This window comes from Herpailurus yagouaroundi, unplaced genomic scaffold, assembly GCF_014898765.1.
Source record: "Herpailurus yagouaroundi ecotype Mexico unplaced genomic scaffold, PumYag 194, whole genome shotgun sequence".
Classification (NCBI taxonomy): domain Eukaryota; kingdom Metazoa; phylum Chordata; class Mammalia; order Carnivora; family Felidae; genus Herpailurus; species Herpailurus yagouaroundi.
In genome coordinates this window covers 5,243,334-5,263,075 of record NW_024412425.1, presented here as the reverse complement: position 1 = coordinate 5,263,075, position 19,742 = coordinate 5,243,334, and the positions used below count along the sequence as shown (strand labels likewise).

The following is a 19,742-nucleotide window of genomic DNA, read 5'->3' as shown; positions in this document are numbered from 1 at the left end:
TTGCTCCTGCCCCACCTCCAAAACTTGGCTGTGACAACTCCTTCCCTGAAGGCTCTTCTTTCAGACATGCCCACTAAAACTAACATGTGAAAGCCCAGCCTGGGAGCCCTGGCTTCTGCCATGAAGAATACACAAGCCAACAGTAATAATTTTGGCTGCTTAAAAAAAATCAGTTCTCATTCCTCATGAGCCCCCCTGTGTGGATGTTTGTATTCTGCAGCCTTTCACATTAGAAATGTGAAGCCTTCATAAAAAGCTAGCCATAGCAAATCTGCTTTTCTCTCTCTCTCTCAGTGAAGGGGGAGGCATCTCATGCCAAGGTCAAGGTGTATCTCGCCATCTCACTAATGCAGAGCTGTTCCGTCACTGAGGAGCTCCTGAAGTCTCATTCTGCTCATTTCCTGCAGTGACGACCTCTGAGGTTCTCAGCCCTTGCATGGGGTCTGGCTCCAACCAGCTGTGCCTCTAACCAGATACACAGGGGATCAGGTGATTCAGGGAGAGACCCTGTTCCCCGGCCTGGGCCTTCTTGGCCTCCTCAGTGGCAAACTGAGGTGTTAGTCTGGTGGTCTCTGGGGTGCCATCCTATCCCTATGTGCATGTGAAGGGTCCAATCACAGACCTCTCTGGAGAGCTGCAGGGTCACAGCTTCCCTCCCTGAAGACACGGGGACTCCAGGAGGGCCTGGCCTCCTTCTCTAGACCCTGTGACTCCACCCTCTTTTCTTGACACTCTAGTGTAAGGGAGCTTGGAATAAAGAGGTGACACGACTTGATAGATATCTCAAATGTGTGTGATGGGTACATGGGTGTTTTTTTCCCTTCCTCTCCATATGTATGAGTGTTTGATGAATGCAAACAATAGTTCAGACCTCTAGGAGGTAGGTATGATAGCTGTAGATACACTATTCGCAAAGCAGATTTGATATGTGCACAGTGCAAAATATCCTCAGGTAAGCTTGAAAAGCCCAAGACGGCCTAGTGCTCAAAGGCCACCAAAAGGGCCCCAAGGTTGGCAAGGTTCACACTGAGCCCAAATAAGAACTGCACAAATGAGCTGAAACTAATATAACACTGCATGTTAATTATACTTCAAAAAAAAAAGAAAACAAAACAGAACTGCATGCATGGCTGAATGGGTCTCTAGAACCTCCTGGTCCTGGATTGAAGTCTATGGAAGGGGCCCAGATGGAGCCAGGCATAAGTTGTTTCCGACACTATCTGGGACCATGGGGTTCAGAGTGAAGTCAGCAGCAGTGGTTAAGCGCAGAGCCTGGCAAGTAGGGAGGGAGCCTCTTTCAAGTCCCATCCAATGTTTACCAAGTGCCTCCAGGCATAGCCACTGGAGCCTGGGGCCTGTCTCAGGAGCTAGGAGCACCTCGGAATGGTGGATGGGCTTGTTCTGAGATGGCAGGAACCATGCTTGGCCACATAGAAGCCAGCCATCATCCCTGGTCCTTCTCCAGCCTACACAGGTAAGGTGACACCAGCACCCAGGGACACTTCCTCCAAACCAGCTGTCCTTTCCGCCTCACATGCTTCCTCTTGTCGCTTGGGATCCACGGCCCATCATGTCCGTAACACTTTTGGCTCTGTTACTCAACTGCCAGATGAATCCTTGCTTCACCTTCTTCACCTTTACCTGAAAGCTGCTGGGGCAAGTCACTTAACAGGAAAGAGGGCTCTACTCTGAATGGATAATTAGCAACCTGAAATAGATTCTCCATGCAATTTGTAAATTCTCCCAAATTTCTCCTTTCAACTCCCCTTTCTGCTTTCACACCTTTCCCACTTTCCTCACACCTCTGTCCCCAAGCTTCCCTCTCTCTTTGCTGCAAGGCATTTTACATCCCCTCGAGCCTTTGCAGAACCTCACAAAATGACCATCATGTCTCTCCTGTATACTCAGCCTGTTTCTGCCAACTGGATCCTCCTCTCTGACATTGAAATGTGTGTAAATCTCTTCCACCTTATTTAAGAAAAAAATGTTTTAATGTTTATTTAGAGAGAGCATGTGCACGCACCTGGGTGCACATGTGGAGGGGCAGAGGGGGAGAGAGAGGATCCAAAGCAGGCTCCATGCTGTCAGTTCAGAGCCCTACACAGACTCGAACCCATGAACCATGAGATAACGACCTAAGCAGAATCAAGAGTCAGATGCTTAACCAACTGAACCACCCAGGCGCCCCTAACTCTCTTCCATTTTAAAAAACCAAACCACCAGGGCACCTGGCTGGCTCAGTCAATGGATGTGACTCTTGATGCTAGGGTTCTGAGTTCACACCCCACGTCGGGCATAGAGCTTACTTAAAAAAAAAAAAAAAAAAAAAAGTCACCAAAAAGCCTCCCTTCAATCTAAACTCACTTTCAGCTCCTACCCACAGCTTCAATGAACCTAAGCTCCAGTGACATCTCCAGCTGCAGACCTTCCATCCCCAGTTGCCTCCTCAGTGCATCCTCCTTGATGTCATGTTTACAGTGGAACTCATGGCCTTCTTTCTGTCTTTGAGACTTTCCAGCACTGTGTCACCACTACAATGGTTCATCCCAGAGACTCGGGAGAAATCTAGGATTCCGTTCTCTTCCTGACCCTCCATATCCATTTCATCAGTGACTTCCATCTGCTTTGTTCCCCACTGCCACTCCCTCAGTCTGTGAGTGGCTTTCCACATGAGGTTCACATACCCACGGGTATAAGAAAGCCATCTACTAGAGTACAGGAAGAAAATGTTAGAACTTCTATATAGATTTTCTTTTTAATCCTTTAAAATTATTTATGTTTCATAATGTAAATAGTATGTTAGTAGTGTAGTAGATATATATATGCATTCCTTGGCATATTCCAGATTTGGTCCCAGACCACTGTAAAAAAGCTAATAGTGCAATAAAGTGAGTCAAGTGAATTTTTTGGTTTTCCAGTGCATATAAAAGTTATGTTTAGGGGCGCCCGGGTGGCTCAGTCAGTTAAGTGTCTGACTTCAGCTCAGGTCATGATCTCACGGTTTGTGGGTTCGAGCCCCGCGTGGGCTCTGTGCTGTCAGTCCAGAGCTTGGAGCCTGCTCTTGATTCTATGTCTCCCTCTCTTTTTGCCCCTCCCCTGCTCACACTCTCTCAAAAATAAACATTAAAGTTCTTTTTAAGTTTTTGTTTTCAATAATACTGTAGTCTGTTAAGTGTGCAACAGCATTATGTCTAAGAAAACAATGTACAGGGGTGCCTGGGTGGCTCAGTCTGTTGAGCATCCGACCTCGGCTCAGGTCATGATCTCGCAGTTTGTGGGTTCAAGCCCCACGTCAGACTCTGTGCTGGCAGCTCAGAGCCTGGAGCCTGCTTCAGATTCTGTGTCTCCCTCTGTCTCTCTGCCTGCTCCCCCACTCACACTCTGTCTCTTTCTCCTTCAAAAATAAACATTAAAAAAAAAAAGAAAACAATGTACATACCTTAATTTAAAAATACTGTATTGCTAAAAAATGCTAAGCATCATCTGAGTTTTCATTGAGTCATAATCACTGATCATAGATTATCATAACAAATACAATAATAATGCAAAAACATGAAATATTGGGAGAATTACCAAAAGTGCACAGAGATACAGAGTGAGCAAATACTGTTAGAAAAAATAATGCCAATAACTAGCTCAATGCAGAGTTGCCACAAACCTACAAATTTTAAAAAATGCTGGATCTGAAAAGTGCAATAAAGGGAAGCATATTAGAATGAGGTATTTTTGTATGTATTAATAAAATCTAGATAGTAGTCAAACTTTTGCTGATAGAAGTTCAAGAACAATAAGAAAAATGTGGAGGCCCTGATCTAAATCAGAATTGTTTTTTGCTTGGACAATTGAAATAGTTTCCTGATAGCTAGCTATCTAAAATATACATAGAATTCACAATTTTAACCATTTTTAATTGTATAGTTTTGGGGTGGTTGTGCACTATCACCACATCCATCTCCAGAAGTTTTCATCTTCTGAAACTGAAACTCTATACCCGTTAAATACAAACTCCCCATGCTCCCCTCGCCCCATTCCCTGGCAACTACCATTCTACTTCCTGTCTCTATGAGTTGCTTATTCTAGGTATCTCCTATAAGTAGAATTATAAAATATTTGTCCTTTTGTGAGTGGCTTATTTATTAGCATAATGCTTCATGGTTCATACATTTGTAGCATGTCAGAATTTCCTTCCTTTTTAAGGCTGAATAGTATTCCATTGCATGGATATACCACATTTTATCTACTCATCCATCAACGGACACTTGGGCTGCTTCCACCTTTTTGGCAGGCTGCTATGAACATGGGTGTAGAAATCTACATCCCCTTTTGCCTCCCCCTCTATAGTCCTTCTCAGCAACTGTAGTCCAGGCAATCCCTTTAAACGCACAAGCATGGTAAAATCATCCCTCGCTTTAAATTTACTAGTTTCCCACTGCCCTCAGGCAAAATCTTACTATCCTAGTTTCTCGAACACACATTGAAGACACCTGCTGTTTCTTCTGCCCTAACATGCTTTCCTCTCTGCTTCTCTAAGTTGTTTCTTCCTTCTCTCCTTTAGGACCTCAACTCCTGTTCTATTTCCTGGGTAAATAATTCCCTGATCACCCTCCTACACTAGGTCAGGGAACTCTCCCCCTCCCTCTTTCACTTTCCCCTCCTACCACTTGTCACAATTGGCACTATCTCATCGTGCGTATTTGTGGCAATTTTATTGTGTTTCCACTAGAGAATAAACCAATGAGAGTGCGGGCATTACCCTGTTCCTACAGTGCCTGTCAGGACGTGGCATCCAGTAAGCACTCATTATTTGAGTAATCTATTTCAATAATAAGTCTGTGAGGACGTAGCTAACTCCTCCCGCCCACAGGCCAAGCCACAGTGGAGGATAGGGGTGGCCCTGCAGGCTCCGGCCGGCCGACTGTCTTTACCCCCCACCCTAACCGTCCCACTGGGAGGTCCTCGGTGCCTGGGGTAGGAAGCTCAGGGCCGCCCCCTCCCGGCTCGCGCAGCGGGGATCAGCTCCGAGCCCCCGGGTCCGCCTCCACTCCGGCGTCCGCCTGGGGCGGGGGCGGGGCCGGCCTGGAGACGTCACTTCCGGTGTACACAGCCGGTCCGGGCGGTGTGCTGGGGGCCGGGGCGCGTCGCAGGTGAGGAACGGGCGCGAGCGGGCACTCCGTGGCGCAGGCGGGCGGGCTGGTGGGTGGCCGGTGGGCTGCGGACCGGGACTGGCGACTGGACGAGCTCGCGGACAGCCGCTCCGCTCGGGGCCGCGGGGCGCGGGGCCGTGGGCTCCCGCCCCTTGCCCGTCCGCTGTGGAGGACGCCGGGCTCTGGGGGCGCTGGCCGGGCGGACGGAAGCCCGGAGGGGCCTCATGGCTCGTGCCCGGGACTGGGGGCGCCGGGGTACTCCGCAGACGCTGGACGGGAGGGGCGGGGGGCGCTCCCTCGGGCCTCCGGGGCCGGGGAGGTCGGGCTGGCGCCGGCGCCCGTTCCCGGAAGCCGGCGGAGCGGTCCGCGGAGGCACGGCGGCCTGTGGGCGTCCGGGGTCCGCCGAGACTGGCTGGGGACGCGGCCCTCACGCCGCCCCGCGGTTGCCTGGCCGGCTGCGCGCACCTTCGCGGCCGTGCGGGGCCACCGAGGGACACGATTTCCCGGCCCCGCGGAGCCTGCTAGCTCAGTCGAGCCGGGGGAGGTTCTGCGGGGACCCGGCAGGGCTGGGGGCTGAAGGACCCACGCCTGTAGGGCGAGTGCAGGGTCAGGGGTGTGTCTTCCTGCTCCGCGCGGTGCGAGGAAAGAAGCACGCCTGGTTGGCATGATAAGAATTCTGTTCATACTCCTCACAAAATTTGCCAGGTGAACACTCAGGTTGGGGGACCCCGATTTGAAAAAAGCTTGTTCCCGCACCGTCACCCCCATTATAAAAGCAATTCATTCTCCTCACATTCAAGACAACACAAAAAGTGTTGTGACAATACTTTTTCAAATGACAGTCATCCGCCAGCCTGCCACTCAGTGACGATCATTGCTAACATTTTGGTTATGTCAGTAAATACAACGCATTTCACTTGTATTGTCACTTCTGTGGACTTGATTGCACACCGTAATTTAAAGCCCTGCTGGTACATAGGTAGATTGTTCCCAGTTGGTCACATCACAAGATAATTTTGTCAAAAGGAATCGTCTGATTGTTTTAGGATAAATTTACAAATGAGGTCAAAGGTAACCTTCGTGTAAAAAATCGGTTATATTTGTTTCCTTTATTGACAAGTTGGAAAAATTCTTCTCCGTCCCGGTGTTATAAAAACTTCCATTCATTTTGCTTCTCGTTTCATGGTTTTATTATGATTATTTTTTAAATTTCAGTTTAAAAATTGCTACTCAAAATTTCGTTTTGGTGTAAGATAGAAAATATTTTCCAAATGGTTAGTTGACCCAGTTTTATTGAATAAGCTATGACTGCCGTTTTATCATATTTTAGATCTGAAGTTCTCAGTATGTGTTTATAAGACACTACTCAAATTTGATATGTAGATTTTGTGAAGACTGTTTTTTTAATTTTTTGACTGTATTTTTTCTTTTTCTTAATAATTTTCTTTATATAGGCTTGGAAATATTTTGTGTTTGTGTGTGTTTTTTTTTTTTTTTTTTTTTTTTTCTTTTTCTCTTTAAAAATGAAAAGTTTAGTTTATTGTTTCATTTGCTTTCTTGCTGACAGGATAACAAACTCCATATGAAGAGTTCAGGTTTGTTGTGGCAACTTTTCAGTCTGGCATTTGAGATTCTAATCTTCCTCTATTTTTGCACACGAATACGTAGGTTAGCATTGGAGACCAAGATAGAAAAGCTCTCAGATTCCCTTGGCAAGCCTTGATTTTTCAATCTAAAATTATCTCTGGATTTTTGGAAGACAGCATGTTTTAAGCATCCTTTAAAAAAAATTTTTAAACAAGTTGCATATGATTCTGCTGAAATCTTACTAAATGTTTATTCTATTTCAATCCTGGAGCCTAATACACCAGAAGCTTTATGTCAAGTGGTGCTTCCAAGACTGTAGGAAAATAATCGTATGTAAGAGCTAGTCGGCTGGGGCATCCCATGGGTTGGGTGTCCACTCTCTTTCTTTCCCTCCTGAGACTTCGTCCTTAGTGGAAAATGATGACCTTCCTCTCTGGACAAAGAATGTTGGTTTGAATAAGAAATAGCTTTACTTTGGAGTTACGGTGGGGCCAGGGAAGGGGGGTGGGGGGTGCCTTTTTCTCTTAGTATAAGTTCACTAAGAGCCTGAATGAGTGAGGGGTTGTGTTTCAAATGTGTTTATCTCTATTGAAACTGCTCTTGAGGCCCAATCGATAGATGCAGTGGCTGCTGCTTACTCATTTCCCTTGACCTTGACCATAAATATTTGGCATGGTAAGCCAGATTTTCTTGCTGTTGTCAGTCTCCTCTTGGTTGGCCTTTTTGGCTTGGAGCTATTGTAGTCCTTTTCTTAAACTTTGTGACTGTGGTTTTTCACTTGTCTTTGTTGGTGCTCGTCCCACATCTGTCTATGAGCATTTTCCAAGGCCTAGCTTCATGCCTCTACCTCTTTTCCCCCAAAACAGTGCTTCTTTGCACTCATCCAGTATGAGATCTAGGCAGAGAACCACTTCACCCCCTCACTCCTGTCTCCATACATTGACCCCAACTCAGACTTTACTGCAAGTCATTTCCGTACCTCCAACAGACCCCTGGTCATGTTCTCCAGTCTGTGCTTTCTCCAGGTGAGGGAGCCCTTCACTGCTTCCCAAGGTGGACTGTCTTTCATGACTGTAAGGACCTATCTCATTCCATTTTCCTTCTTGATTGGAGTTGTATTTGCGGTTTGCTTTCTGTCCCTTTAACATGATTTAGATTTTGTATGTTTACTCTTAGGGACTTCAGACATAATCTGGTCCCACCCTGGATGAGAAAGATGAGACCCAGTGCTTTTATTGATTAATTTAGTCAACTCACATTTATGAAGTACTCACAGTGTGGGCCAGTTACTGTTGTGGAAAATTGGAATACAGAACTGAAAGACACAGCCTGAACAAGAAGGCCAAATAAGCAATTGCCATAAAGTGTCATAAGTGCCTAGAAGTGGGGGACACATGATAAGCTCCACCAGGTTTCGGAGATCTTGCCTGTCCTGTTCACTGCTATTATCTCCAGGACCTAGAACACAGTGTTGTGGGAACAATCAAGTGTTTGTTGAATGAATCAGTGATCATCTGTGAATGAAATGAGAATAAAAGAGCTGTCTATAGAAAAGATGTAAACCAAGAGACATTTTTGTAAGTGTAGTTTGGAGAATTTCAGGGAAAACTTTAAGTTCAACCAAAATGACCCAGCTATAACCCCAAGAAGGCATGATTGGAATGTGTTTGTAGCCAGAATTGCTTAAACTTAATTTTGTATCCTCAGAAGAAAGACTGCATTTCTAGGAGAGGGTTGGGATGGTGTCTGTGGAAATTGGGGTGGTGAATCCAAGAGAGGAATTTGGTGATATGTCTGTAGGACTGCCTGGGGACTCTGGCCAGAGGAGCTGTGTGCAGTCCTTCAGTGAGCCTCTGCACCATCAAGCAGATGGGTGCATCTCTGTTGATGCCTCTACCCAGGAGAATCTTTCCCTTGCTTTGCTTCCATTCTCCTGATACCTTCTGATTAGAACATGGCTTCACATGGAGATTTCCTGCCAACGAGAGATTATGAATGGCTGAGAGCTCCATATGCAGACTGCTCGGATCAGATCCTGGTCTTGGGGTGCTGGCTAATCTCTGTTTGCCCTTCTGTAGAATGGGGATAATAGTAGTACTTTCCTTTTTGCTGCCTCGCATCTGGTAAGTGCTCAGTAAATATTAGCTTTCATGGGTATTTATAAACTTAGTAACTAGCCCTCTGGTTCATACATAGTCATCTTTGAGTTTAGGTGACCTGAATCAGTTGCCTTGGACCAGCTTGCTCCTGGGTGCACTGACAAAACCTAGAACCAAAAGGGGTAGCCATGATAGATACAATTTTCCCAAACCGTTCCCCCAGAGAATCCACCTGCAGTTGTCAGGGAAGATTCCCTGGAGGATGGGCTTGAGCTGCATACTGTAGGAGAACGTTAGTTCGGCACCACAGTGAGGGGAAAGGACTTTTAGGGAGGGCCATGACAGGCACAAAGGTGTAGAGGTGAGCAGGCTGAGATATGTGAGCTATAGAGTTTTAGGGTAAAGGGTAGGCAGGTACGAATAAGGAAGTAGAGGGAAATGAGATTGGAGAGGAAAGTGGAGCCAGCTCTTGAAGAAACAATTAAGAACAATATGTAACTTATTGGGCACTAACAATGTGTCAGGTATTATGTTAATCCCTTAGACTCACTGTGATAGCCAGGTTTGGTGCCATGTGTCTTGTGTATATTACCTTGTTTAGTCTTTACAACAACCCCCTGAAGTAGAGAGGTATATTACAGGAGAAGTAAGTAACATGTGGAATGTCAGCTGGTTGGTCTCTGCCTGGTGGGTGATTCAGTCTGCACATCTCTGCAAGGCTAACACTTGGTATCTTTTGTACATTTAAAAGCCTTTGTGACTCATGTATTTCCTGATGAAGTCCATGCCCATCAAGATACTCTGACTTTATGAACCATCTTGGGTTAAAATGTGAAAATATGTGTATCTTAGCATTGAATAAAAAAGGGTGTAGGTGCTGATATGCATCAAGCTTGGAGAAATGTCATTCAGTGAAAAAGGCTAGATGCAGAACACTGTGCATGGGCCCATTTGTGTAAAAAAAAAAAGAGAGAGAGAGAGAGAGATACACATGAAATGTTTTGTTTTTTGTTTTTCTAAGTAGGCTTCATGCCCAGCACGGAGCCCAACATGGGGCTTGAACTCATAAGCCTGAGATCAAGACCTGAGCTGAGATCAAGAGTCAGATTCTTAACTGACTGAACCATCCAGGCGCCCCATGAAATAGGTTTCTAAGTGTAGAAAAAAATTCCTGAAGTGATAGAAAAGAAACAGTGGTTGCCTTTGGGATGAAGCCCAAGAAATCTAGGCTGTTAGACTGAACTAGCTTTTTCTCACATACTCTTTTGTGTGATTTCCTTTTCACTGTATATGTGTATTATATTTTCAATTAAAAGTTAATAAAAGCAAATTTTTAAATGTTTGCCATGTATGTAGCAGTCATTAAGAGGGGGAATGTAGCATAGATGTTGAGAACAGGATTCTATCCAGACTGCTTGGGTTCCGTTCCTACCTCTGCCACTTACTAGTCATTAATCTCTAAGTCACACAGCCTCTGTTTTCCCCATTTTACCCTGTCTGAAAATGGGAGAGGCAGCATTAGCTATCTCCCGGAGTTACAGTGAGGTGTAAATGAGTCAGTACTTGTGAAGTTCTTAGAACAGTTCCTGACCGATGTGTTTTGTGGTGGTGGTGGTGGTGTGGCCTTGTGGCCTTGTACTGTGCACTACGGTGCATGTGAAGATGGGGCCACCCTGTTGCTGCGCACTTGCAGTTCATGCAGAAAGGGAAGCTAACAAAAAGCAATGGCAGTGGAGGCTGCAGGAGCTCACGACAGGCTCTGGGAACTGAAGGGGCCCACGATGGTTTCATCCAAACAGTGGATCTTAAATATGGGCAACTGCTAGAAAAAGTGAAATGAGAGAAAAGGGAACACAGGTACTTGTTTCAAGGGTGATCTGTGCCCTAGACAGACAGAGAAATGAGACAGGCAGGAGGCTGAAGGGAGCCTGAAATTGGGATACAGCGTGTGATGGCAGGTCGTCATTATATGGCAGAGTTTTTCTTAGCAGGTATAAAATAATGATATGATTTATAAATGACATCCTAGGTTTGATGAAATGTACCTTGATCTTTGAAATGGCCATGATGTAGGTGTCCCTGTGTAATTTATTTAATGAATCCCTTAATGCAGGATACGTGGGCTACTTCCAGGTGGATGCCTGTGGACAGTGCTGCCACTGAGTGTCTTGGATACAGGCCTCTACATTTACTGAGTCTGTTTCTAGGATTCATTCCTAGATGCTATCACTTTTTGTTGTTGTTGTTGTTAACTGTTTGACTATGTCCCTTGTGTCTGGGCCACAGTCTGATATGTGGTTTTTCAAATTGGTAGTTGCAAAGAGTGTTAATGGGATAGTTTTTGAGTGCAGAATTAGATCTAGATATTACCTGGGAAAAAAATCTAAATTTTCATATTAGAAATAATTTTGGGATTAGGTGCTAGCAGGATGGTAATTACAGTGGGGAACCTGGGAATCCCAGAGTCTTCCCCTACCCCACCCCCCAGGTCCTAGAGGTGGATGCCTGAGAACTGGCAGAGGAGAGCTGGCCTGGCTCCCAGACTCAAGTGCTGCAGGTTGCGGTAACCTGGGCAGGGAAGTCAAAAGTGGTCCCTCTCTTATGCTCCCAAAGACCTGTCCTGCCCCTGAGTCTCAAAGTAGCAGAGAATGCAGCCACATCCCTGTGCTTCATAATGTGAGTCAGTCACCCTCTTCAGCCTAGTCCTGGCTCATCTTCCTTCAGCTAGGGGCCGAAGGGGAGGGAGTGGTGAGCAGGGAAATGGGAGGAGCCTTGACCTTCCCTCTGAAGGACACAGGGCAGCCCTCTTAGTTTGTTGCCAGGACTTTGAGAGTTGGGGCCAGAGCAGCAGGAAGGTAAGTACTATTTTTGAAAAATATTGTAACTGTGGTATTTTGAGGAGGAAAAGTTTGCTTTTTTCACTGACAGTAGGGCAGTATGAAGAATTTCACTAGAAGGTAAAATGCTTCCTTCTGACTGGTGCCCAGCCTCTTTCCGAGCGGATAGCTGCGGTTCCTGAGTGAGACTCAAGCTGTGCCAGGTACTGTGGTTTATGGATTTAGGCCTCCCCACTGGACTGAAGAAACTGAGGCACAGAGTTCAAAGAAACTGAGGCGTAGATTAGTAAGTGCCATTCACTCAACTGATAATCACTGAGAACAAAGATGCATATCTAGGTCAGTCTGACTCCCAAACCCATACCAATAATGACTTGCACTTTGTCAGTGCCTGTTTCCAGGAAATCTCTTTGTATTGGAGCATCTTACCTACAAGGTAAAAGCATGAGCTTTTTCTCCCATTAGGTTGGAAGCTCCTCAAGAACAGGAATTATGTCTGTTTCATTCATCACTGTATCCCCAGTGCCTGGAGCGGTGTCGTGCACATAAGTACGGCCTCAGTAAATGCTCGAGTATGTGAGAGCTCATGGCCTGGAGAAGTGGCAGAGCCTGGAAGTCAGTCTGGTGGTAAGCCACTGCAGGCCTGCTCTAGCCCTGTCTTCCCTGCCTGGGGAGAATGGGAGGGATGGAGAGGAGGCTTCTTAAATGTCCTCACTGCTAGTTATTTGACCTGCTGGGATTTTGTGAGGTAGAATGGGGTCCCTCTGCCTTGACTCTGACTTGTGGTTCTTTTTGAGAGTTGGGAAGGCTTGCTGGGTGTGCAGAATTGAAGGCAGTGTTCCCAGCTTGGAGGCAGGAGCTGGGTAATTGTCCACTGATAAAATTTTTCAAGGGTGCCTTAAATTTTCAGAAACGGTCCTGAATCTGAAGCATATTTATCTAAAATCTGTGTAATTCCTCTCCATAGTAAGAGAAATAATTTATAGATTACAGTTTGATTTACCCATTTGTATATGAGTTTCTTGATAAATACTTGTTTTTCCCCATTTGAGGTTAATTTTAAATAGGTTCCACAGTGCAAATTGTTAAGAATGAGTAGCACTATTAAGTTTTCTTAAATAACTTTCTAATGGATACATCAATTTTCATTAGTTCAACTTGCTTTTATGTTAGGAAACTTTGCGAATAACAACTGCTAAAACTAGGCTCAAACAGAGCTGAGTGGATCAAGGCTTTTTCACGTAATATACTAATAAAAATAAACTAGAGGTTTTTAATAGATGTAGATTTGGGGGACCGTTTTAACAATTGGGGTTCAAAAAATTACATCAGTGTTTGTGTTTTTTAAAAAATGATTGACTTTAGTCAACTATACTTCAGTTTAGAAAAAAGATGGACTTTAGGTCATTCTCCTTGACTTATACCCGAATTTCTGTCATTGGCAAAATTTGTTGTTGTGAATGTTTTCATAGTGCTCAGCTGCATTTGATGTGAAAAAATTTTTTTCAATACTTTTTATTTAAAAAAATTATTTAATGTTTATTTATTTTGAGAGAGAGCATGTGCAAGCAGGGTAGGGGCAGAGGGATATGTAGAGAGAATCCCCAAGCGGGCTCAGCGCTGCCAGCATGGAGCCAGATGCAGGACTCAAACTCATGAACCATGAGATCATGACCTGGGTCAAAATCAAGAATTGGTCGCTTAACCGACTGAGCCACCCAGGTGCCCCTGATGTGAAAAATTTTAATGGTCCAAAACCATTTTAGTTTATAAATAAAAACCTGGTTTTACCTGAGCAGACTTTCTCAGAAGTTTCAGAGCTAACTTTATTTATCCTTTGGTGATGTGTGGTAGTTATTTGTAGATAAACCTTTTCTTGGCAAGGCTTTGCCAGCTGCCCCCACCCCCTGCTTTTCCTTCTTTTGAAGACTTCTGTTGAATAAGGTTTTTTTTTGGCTCAGAGTGTTCCTCTAATAAAATTCTTTCAAAATTTCTATCCTTGTTTTGTTTTAAAGGCAACAGCTTTTGAGTTACTCTTTTGATTTTATAAGACTAAACACAAGTCTTAGGATACAGTAGGTTGATTTATTACGAAAAAATTCAATACCTAGCTAGATCTCTCCTCATGAGGACCCATAATGGATTTTTTTTCCCATTAAATTTTCACCATTTTTCTTGGTATGAAACTGAATATATGGTGATTACCATCCATTTCATTGACGTTTCTACTTATTCATATGCTCTTTACAAAAATAAATTAGTCTTGGGGCACCTGGGTGCCTCAGTTGGTTGAGTGTCCAACTCTTGGTTTTGACTCAAGTCATGATCTCACAGTTCATGGGATCAAGCCCCATGTCAGCTCTGTGCTAACAGTGCTGAGTCGGTGTGGGATTTTCTCTCTCTCTCTCACCCCTTCTCTCCGCCTCTCCTGCACTCTCTTTCTCAAAATAAATAAATAATCTTAAAAAAAAATAAACTAGTCTTTGATCTTCCTTTCTCTCCCCACCCCCAAAATACCCTCAATTTAAGCAAAATTGCTCTTCATCTATATGACTATGTAACACATTTGGCCTTTTTTTTTTAATTTATTTATTTATTTATTTTATTTTGCCTGTGCTATTTTGAAACTGAATTTCAACTCTGTTGACTTTATGGTTAGAAAATTTTTTTCTTCTGCTTAAATTATCAGTTGTTTGTAGATTACTAAATAAAAAAAGCTCTTCAGACCCACTAATGACAACTTGCTTTGTTATTGTAGAGGAATGTCCTGTTTTGTGGTGATAAATGTTACAGTGTTACAGAGCAAGTGTCAGGACAGGAGATAGTCAGACATCACAGTGTGGAGACAGTTAGTTCCCCTCTTAGACCAGAAGCTCCTGACCGCAGGCACTGATTTCCTGGGTTCCTGGAACACTCAGGCACCATTCACACACAGGGTTCAAGGTGTTGCTGTGGGATGGGTATAGTAACATCTTTATTTTAACTATTGTAAATTCGAACATTGATTAGAGTTTCTATTTAGTAGGGTTTTTTTTTTCTATGTCCTTGAGTTTTCATAGCTCACTTTAGGATACATGAACTTCGGATTTTGTCAACTGATCAGTTATTCAGTAAGTTTTTGTTTTGCATTAACAGTAGTTTTAGTAGTCATTTCTTGAACAGAAAAAAAAAAATCTTGGCCTCCTTAAAACTTCTTCACTGACATGTTTTACTCCGATAGAACTTTAATGTTTCCGGAGTTTTTGCATGATTCTTTAAATTAACATTCTTTAACTAATTAACATTAGTTCCATGGAAACTGTGTCCGTATAATAGGCTAGTGTTCAGTTTTGCACATATTTTTATTTGGGGGCAGTCTCCTGGGCACAGAAATAATCCGGGCTTGGTGGACCCAGAAGTGTCACTTCCTTTCCTCTGGCTTTGGCTCTCCATGCCTGCCTTTCCATTTTGATGTTTTAATGATACCCTCCCTGCTCAGTGATTTGTGTTCAGGAAGCTAGGCAGTGATTACTTTTGTTTCTGCTTTGCGAACTTCCTCCCCCACTTCCTATTTTTACCGAGCAACTACAGGAAATGAGGCAGCTCCTGGCTGGCTGCTGCTAAGCACTGATTTGGGGTGGCAGAGGACAAGGCCTTAGGGCCTGAGCCATTTAAAACATTTTCCACCTTAGTCTTTTCGCTACCTCTTTCCTGTAGGAATCACAGGAACCTGATTTTATGATTGGGTTGAGATGATGACATGTCCTCCTTACCCTTGGTGTGGTGTGGTGTTGCTCAGTAGGAGGGCAGCGCTTCTGTGCAGTAGGTGAGAGGTTTTCTCCATTATAACAGTAGGAGCGGGACGTCGTGGCCCAGCTGCTGTCCTGGGTGAACAGTCTGGCAGAAGCAGAGGGTGGGCTGAAGGGACCTGTTCCAAGTAAGGCTGGAAAGGTGGGTTCTGGTCACTTAGTGGGAGCCTTGACTGGCAGGCTCGGAGGGGACTAAAGAGCCCTGTCTGCTCTCTGAGATCTTTGAAGAGTGCCTCAGCCTTTGTAGTGTTCTCCTTCCCCTGAACTCATAATGGTGTTTGTTTTTGAAGCCACTGTTTAGCATTTACCCACTTGTTTTCCCATGATAACTCTTACTGTATTGTGGACCTGTGATAGCTTAACTTATGTAGGAAGTGTGTATCCTCTTCCCAGAGAGAAGTAACTTTTTACACATTAGGTAACTTGAACACGGAAGGTGGACATCTTGGGTTGGGTAATTGTCTTTGGATGAACAAGGGAGATGCCCTGTGCATCATAGGATAGTTAGCATTTCTGGCCTCTACCCCCTAGCACTTGCCCCAGTTGTGATGACCAAAAAATGTTTCCAGACATTGCCAAATGTCCCCTGAGGTGGGTGCATGTGTGTGTATGTGTGTGAAGTATCCTGTCCTCCACTTGTTGAGAACCACTGTGTTAAAGGATTGAATGCTGACTTCTACTTTTGTAAAATGGAATAAAATACAATGTTGGGTTCCAACGCTGAGGTACATCTTCCCTTCTGCGTACTCCAGTTGAAAGAGCTGGGTCTGAGCATCTGACAGCTTGGCTTCTGGTCCTCACGGCAAGCATTCTCTCTCAGTCCTGTCTTGCTTGCTCCAGAAGACGACTGCATGTATAAAGAAGAAAATGAGAGGCATTTAGAGGCTACTGCATGTAGCAGTAACAATAGCTAACATTTATGGAGCAGTTGCTGTAGACCAGGTGAACAGAATTGGTGGGATTGAATGTAAGGGATAGAAAGCAAAGGGACCAGGACAGGGCCCACGTGGGGCAACATCTTGGGTTTAGGCTCATGGTTGGAGGTGCCTTGAACCAAGACAGTACATACAGCAGGAGGAGCAGGGAGTGGAAGGATGACTACGTATAGTTTGAAGGACCTGAGGAGATGTCTCATGGGTCTAGTCCTGGGAGGGGGAGAGAGAGAGAGGGAGAGAGAGGGGGAGAGAGGGGTCTTGACCAGAGTTGGATGTGGGTGTCATCAAGAATAGATATGGGTATGATCTCCTAAAGAGAAATCTCTTTACTTTTCGTTACTCCAGCTCAACTTCCTGTCACTTCCAAGACTACAGCTTTAAGCCATAATCTCTAAGAGTGATAAACAGAATGTTGCCGTCTAGATATTTGACAGAGGTGGGATAGTGCGGTGGAGAGCTCCGCCTCTGGCAGCAGACTGCCAGGCCCCAAACCCAGTTCTCTTGGTGACTCCTACCTTAGCCACGTGGCAAGAACTTGAAAAACTCACTTAACCTCTTTAGATGCTTCACCTACCTCACAGGGTCATGGAGAGAATTAAATTAGATAATAACATGTAAAGTGCATAGCACAAAGCCTAGTACTGAATACCCACTTGGTTCATGTCAGCTGTTTTTATTTTAGGGTTCTAGCAAGGATTAAATGAGATTATGTAGCTAAAGCTTGGTTTAATGCTTGACAGATTGTCAGCGCTTGATAAATGGTTTGTTTTGTTGAGGAGTGCTTGTGTGAACATGACATGTCATCGGTAGTTTTGTTTTTGGTTTTTGTTTTTTGTTTTTTTTAAGCAGAGCCTTATTTCTACCACTTAACCACTGCCTCTGTGGGCAGCAACACTGACTGTATAAAAGTCACCATTAAATAAGTACTGAGGATGTACTGATCATTCATCAAATACCTGTTGAATGTTTACAGTGTACTTAGCACTCTTGAATATCTTGAATGAGCTCCATGATCCCGAGCGTTGGAGGTGGCAGGGAAACACACAAACTGGTAGTGTGATGCAGTATGTTACAGTACAGTAAAGATAATGCTAAGACGTGGCCAAAAACAGTGTGTTACAGTAGCACACAGAGGGACTCCTAGCTCACTTTTTGCCAAGGTGGCTTCCCAGAGGAGGTGATTTCTAAGTTAGACATCCAAGAGAAGTGAGTATAAACCAGGAGAGCTTTCCAGGCAGAGGGAACTGAGCACGTAGATGGTAAGAGGGAAGATGGCACAAGCAAGACCTGGGCAGTGGTGGGCAGTGGGGTGGGGGAAGACAGCTGGGAAGCGTTGTGGACAGCCATAACTGATGTTAAGCAGCAGAGTAGGTAATTAAATTGGCTCTAAAACAATGACACAGCAACCAGAATGGAGCAGTCCAGGAGTTTGGAAGGAGGCTCCTGTGTCATTCCAGCAAGAGGAAAAGAAGATCAGAACTCTGGATCGGCAATAAAGATTGAAGAGAAAAGACTTGAGAGCTATTAAGGAGGCAGGAAGGGTACGACTAAATGATTAAGTGGCTGTAGAGGGGAGTGAGGAGTAGAGGATAGCACCCAGGTGTCTGGCTCACAGGTGGAGATGGTGGATCCAGTAGGTAGGCGGTGATGACGTTCACTAAGACAGGAAAGGAGCAATGGAAGATGGGGAGGGTTGTTTGCGGGCACTTGATTTGAGGACCTGTCCGGAAGGTTGTTGAATATTTGGGATCAGGAGCACAGGAGAAAGATCTGGGCTAGAGAGATGGATTTGGGGATCCTCCCAGGGAGAATATGTTGATAATAGAAACAGACAAGGCACAGCATAGAACTCTGGGGGAACCATAGTGCTTCAGGTCTGTCAGGGACGAGTGGCTCAAAGAGGCCACTAAGAATGGCCAGGGGGACAGGAGTGGAGCTTAGGAGAGCTAGCATCTCCTCAGTCAGCATTGCCTCACTCTTCTTAGTGTGATAACAGATAAGGGGAGCCAAAAAAGTAGAGTCCTAGGACTCAGAGAACAAAGAACTAAATCTTTCGGGCATTTTCTCTTGCCTGGATAGATATTTTAAATTCATGAATGTTGAGAATAAAATTCTTCAAAGCATTTTTCTGGAGTGCATTTCTAAATATGGCTTGTGTCATTCTGAACTGACAAAAAACATGGAAATGATTGGGCTTTGAACTTCACAGACAATAACTTCACTAATCTCCCTGAAGAATTTCCTGTGGCGTCTCCACATTATCAAGGGTAGATTTAGATTTACATTGTTACAGACTGGAGAGGAGAGAAAATATTCTGTATTTTTTTCTTTGAAGAGGGAATTGTTTATGGAGTGGTTCATGTTTTTTTTTTTCTTTTATAACAGCTTTATTGAAATATAACTCACATACTCTATAATTCGTCCATTTAAAATATATGATTCAGTGATTTTTAGTACATTCAGAATTCTACAGCCACCACCGTAATCAATTTTAGAATGTTTTTATCACTCTAAAAAGAAACCCTGTACTCATTAGCATTCATTCCTTATTCTTCTCATCCCCCAGCCCTAGGCAACCATTAATCTACTTTCTGTTTCAATGGATCTGCCTATCCTGGATGTTTCATATTAATGCAGTCCTGTAGTATGTGGCCTTTTGTGTCTGTCTTCTTTCACTTAGCATAACGTTTTCAAGGCACATACGTGTTGTAGCGTGTATCAATGTTTCATTCCTTTTTATGCCTGAATAATATCCCATTGGATGGCTGCTAAATTACATCTTCTTTGTTCATTCATCAGTTGATACATTTGGGTTGTTCCCACGTTTTTACGATTATGAATAGTAAACTTCATATACAGGTTTTTTGCGTAGACATGTTTTTCATTTCTCTTAGGTGTATACGTAGGTGTGGAATTGCTCGGTTATGTGGTAATTCTATTTTTAACCTTTTGAAGTACTGCCAGACTGCTTTCCAGAGTATCTGCACCATTTTACATTCCCACAAGCAGTATATGAGGAGTCCAGTTTCTCTACATCCTCACCAGCACTTGATATTGTCTGTCTTTTTTATGAAAGCCATCTCAGTTGCTGTGAAGTGGTATCATGGTTTTAACTTGCATTTCCCTGATAGCTAATGATGCTGAGCATCTTTTTGTATGCTTATTGGCCATTTATATATCTTTTTCAAAAGGTTCATCTACGCTTGATCATTAATTTTGGCAAGTAAATTAAGTTGCAAAACCTGACGCTGAAAGAACAGATGAACATATTTGACTACAGAAATTAGGTGTGCATGCGTGTGCATACACGTAGTGAAAGATGCTGTAAACAGATATAAAAGATAAAGGACAG

At 44.1% G+C, this 19,742-nt stretch overlaps 1 protein-coding gene across 3 annotated transcripts in view; it reads left to right on the top strand.

The window, feature by feature from the left end:
- The first annotated feature begins 5,064 nt into the window (after positions 1-5,064).
- GARRE1 (granule associated Rac and RHOG effector 1) overlaps positions 5,065-19,742 on the top strand; it is an 83,830-nt gene continuing 69,152 nt past the window's right edge. Inside the window, exon 1 of one of the 3 annotated variants that reach the window (XM_040446199.1) lies at positions 5,065-5,144. The gene's annotated coding sequence lies outside the window, so the exon portion shown is untranslated. Of the gene's footprint in view, positions 5,145-11,540; positions 11,686-19,742 lie in introns of those variants that run through there. The other 2 variants (XM_040446198.1, XM_040446200.1) reach the window with 2 other exon arrangements.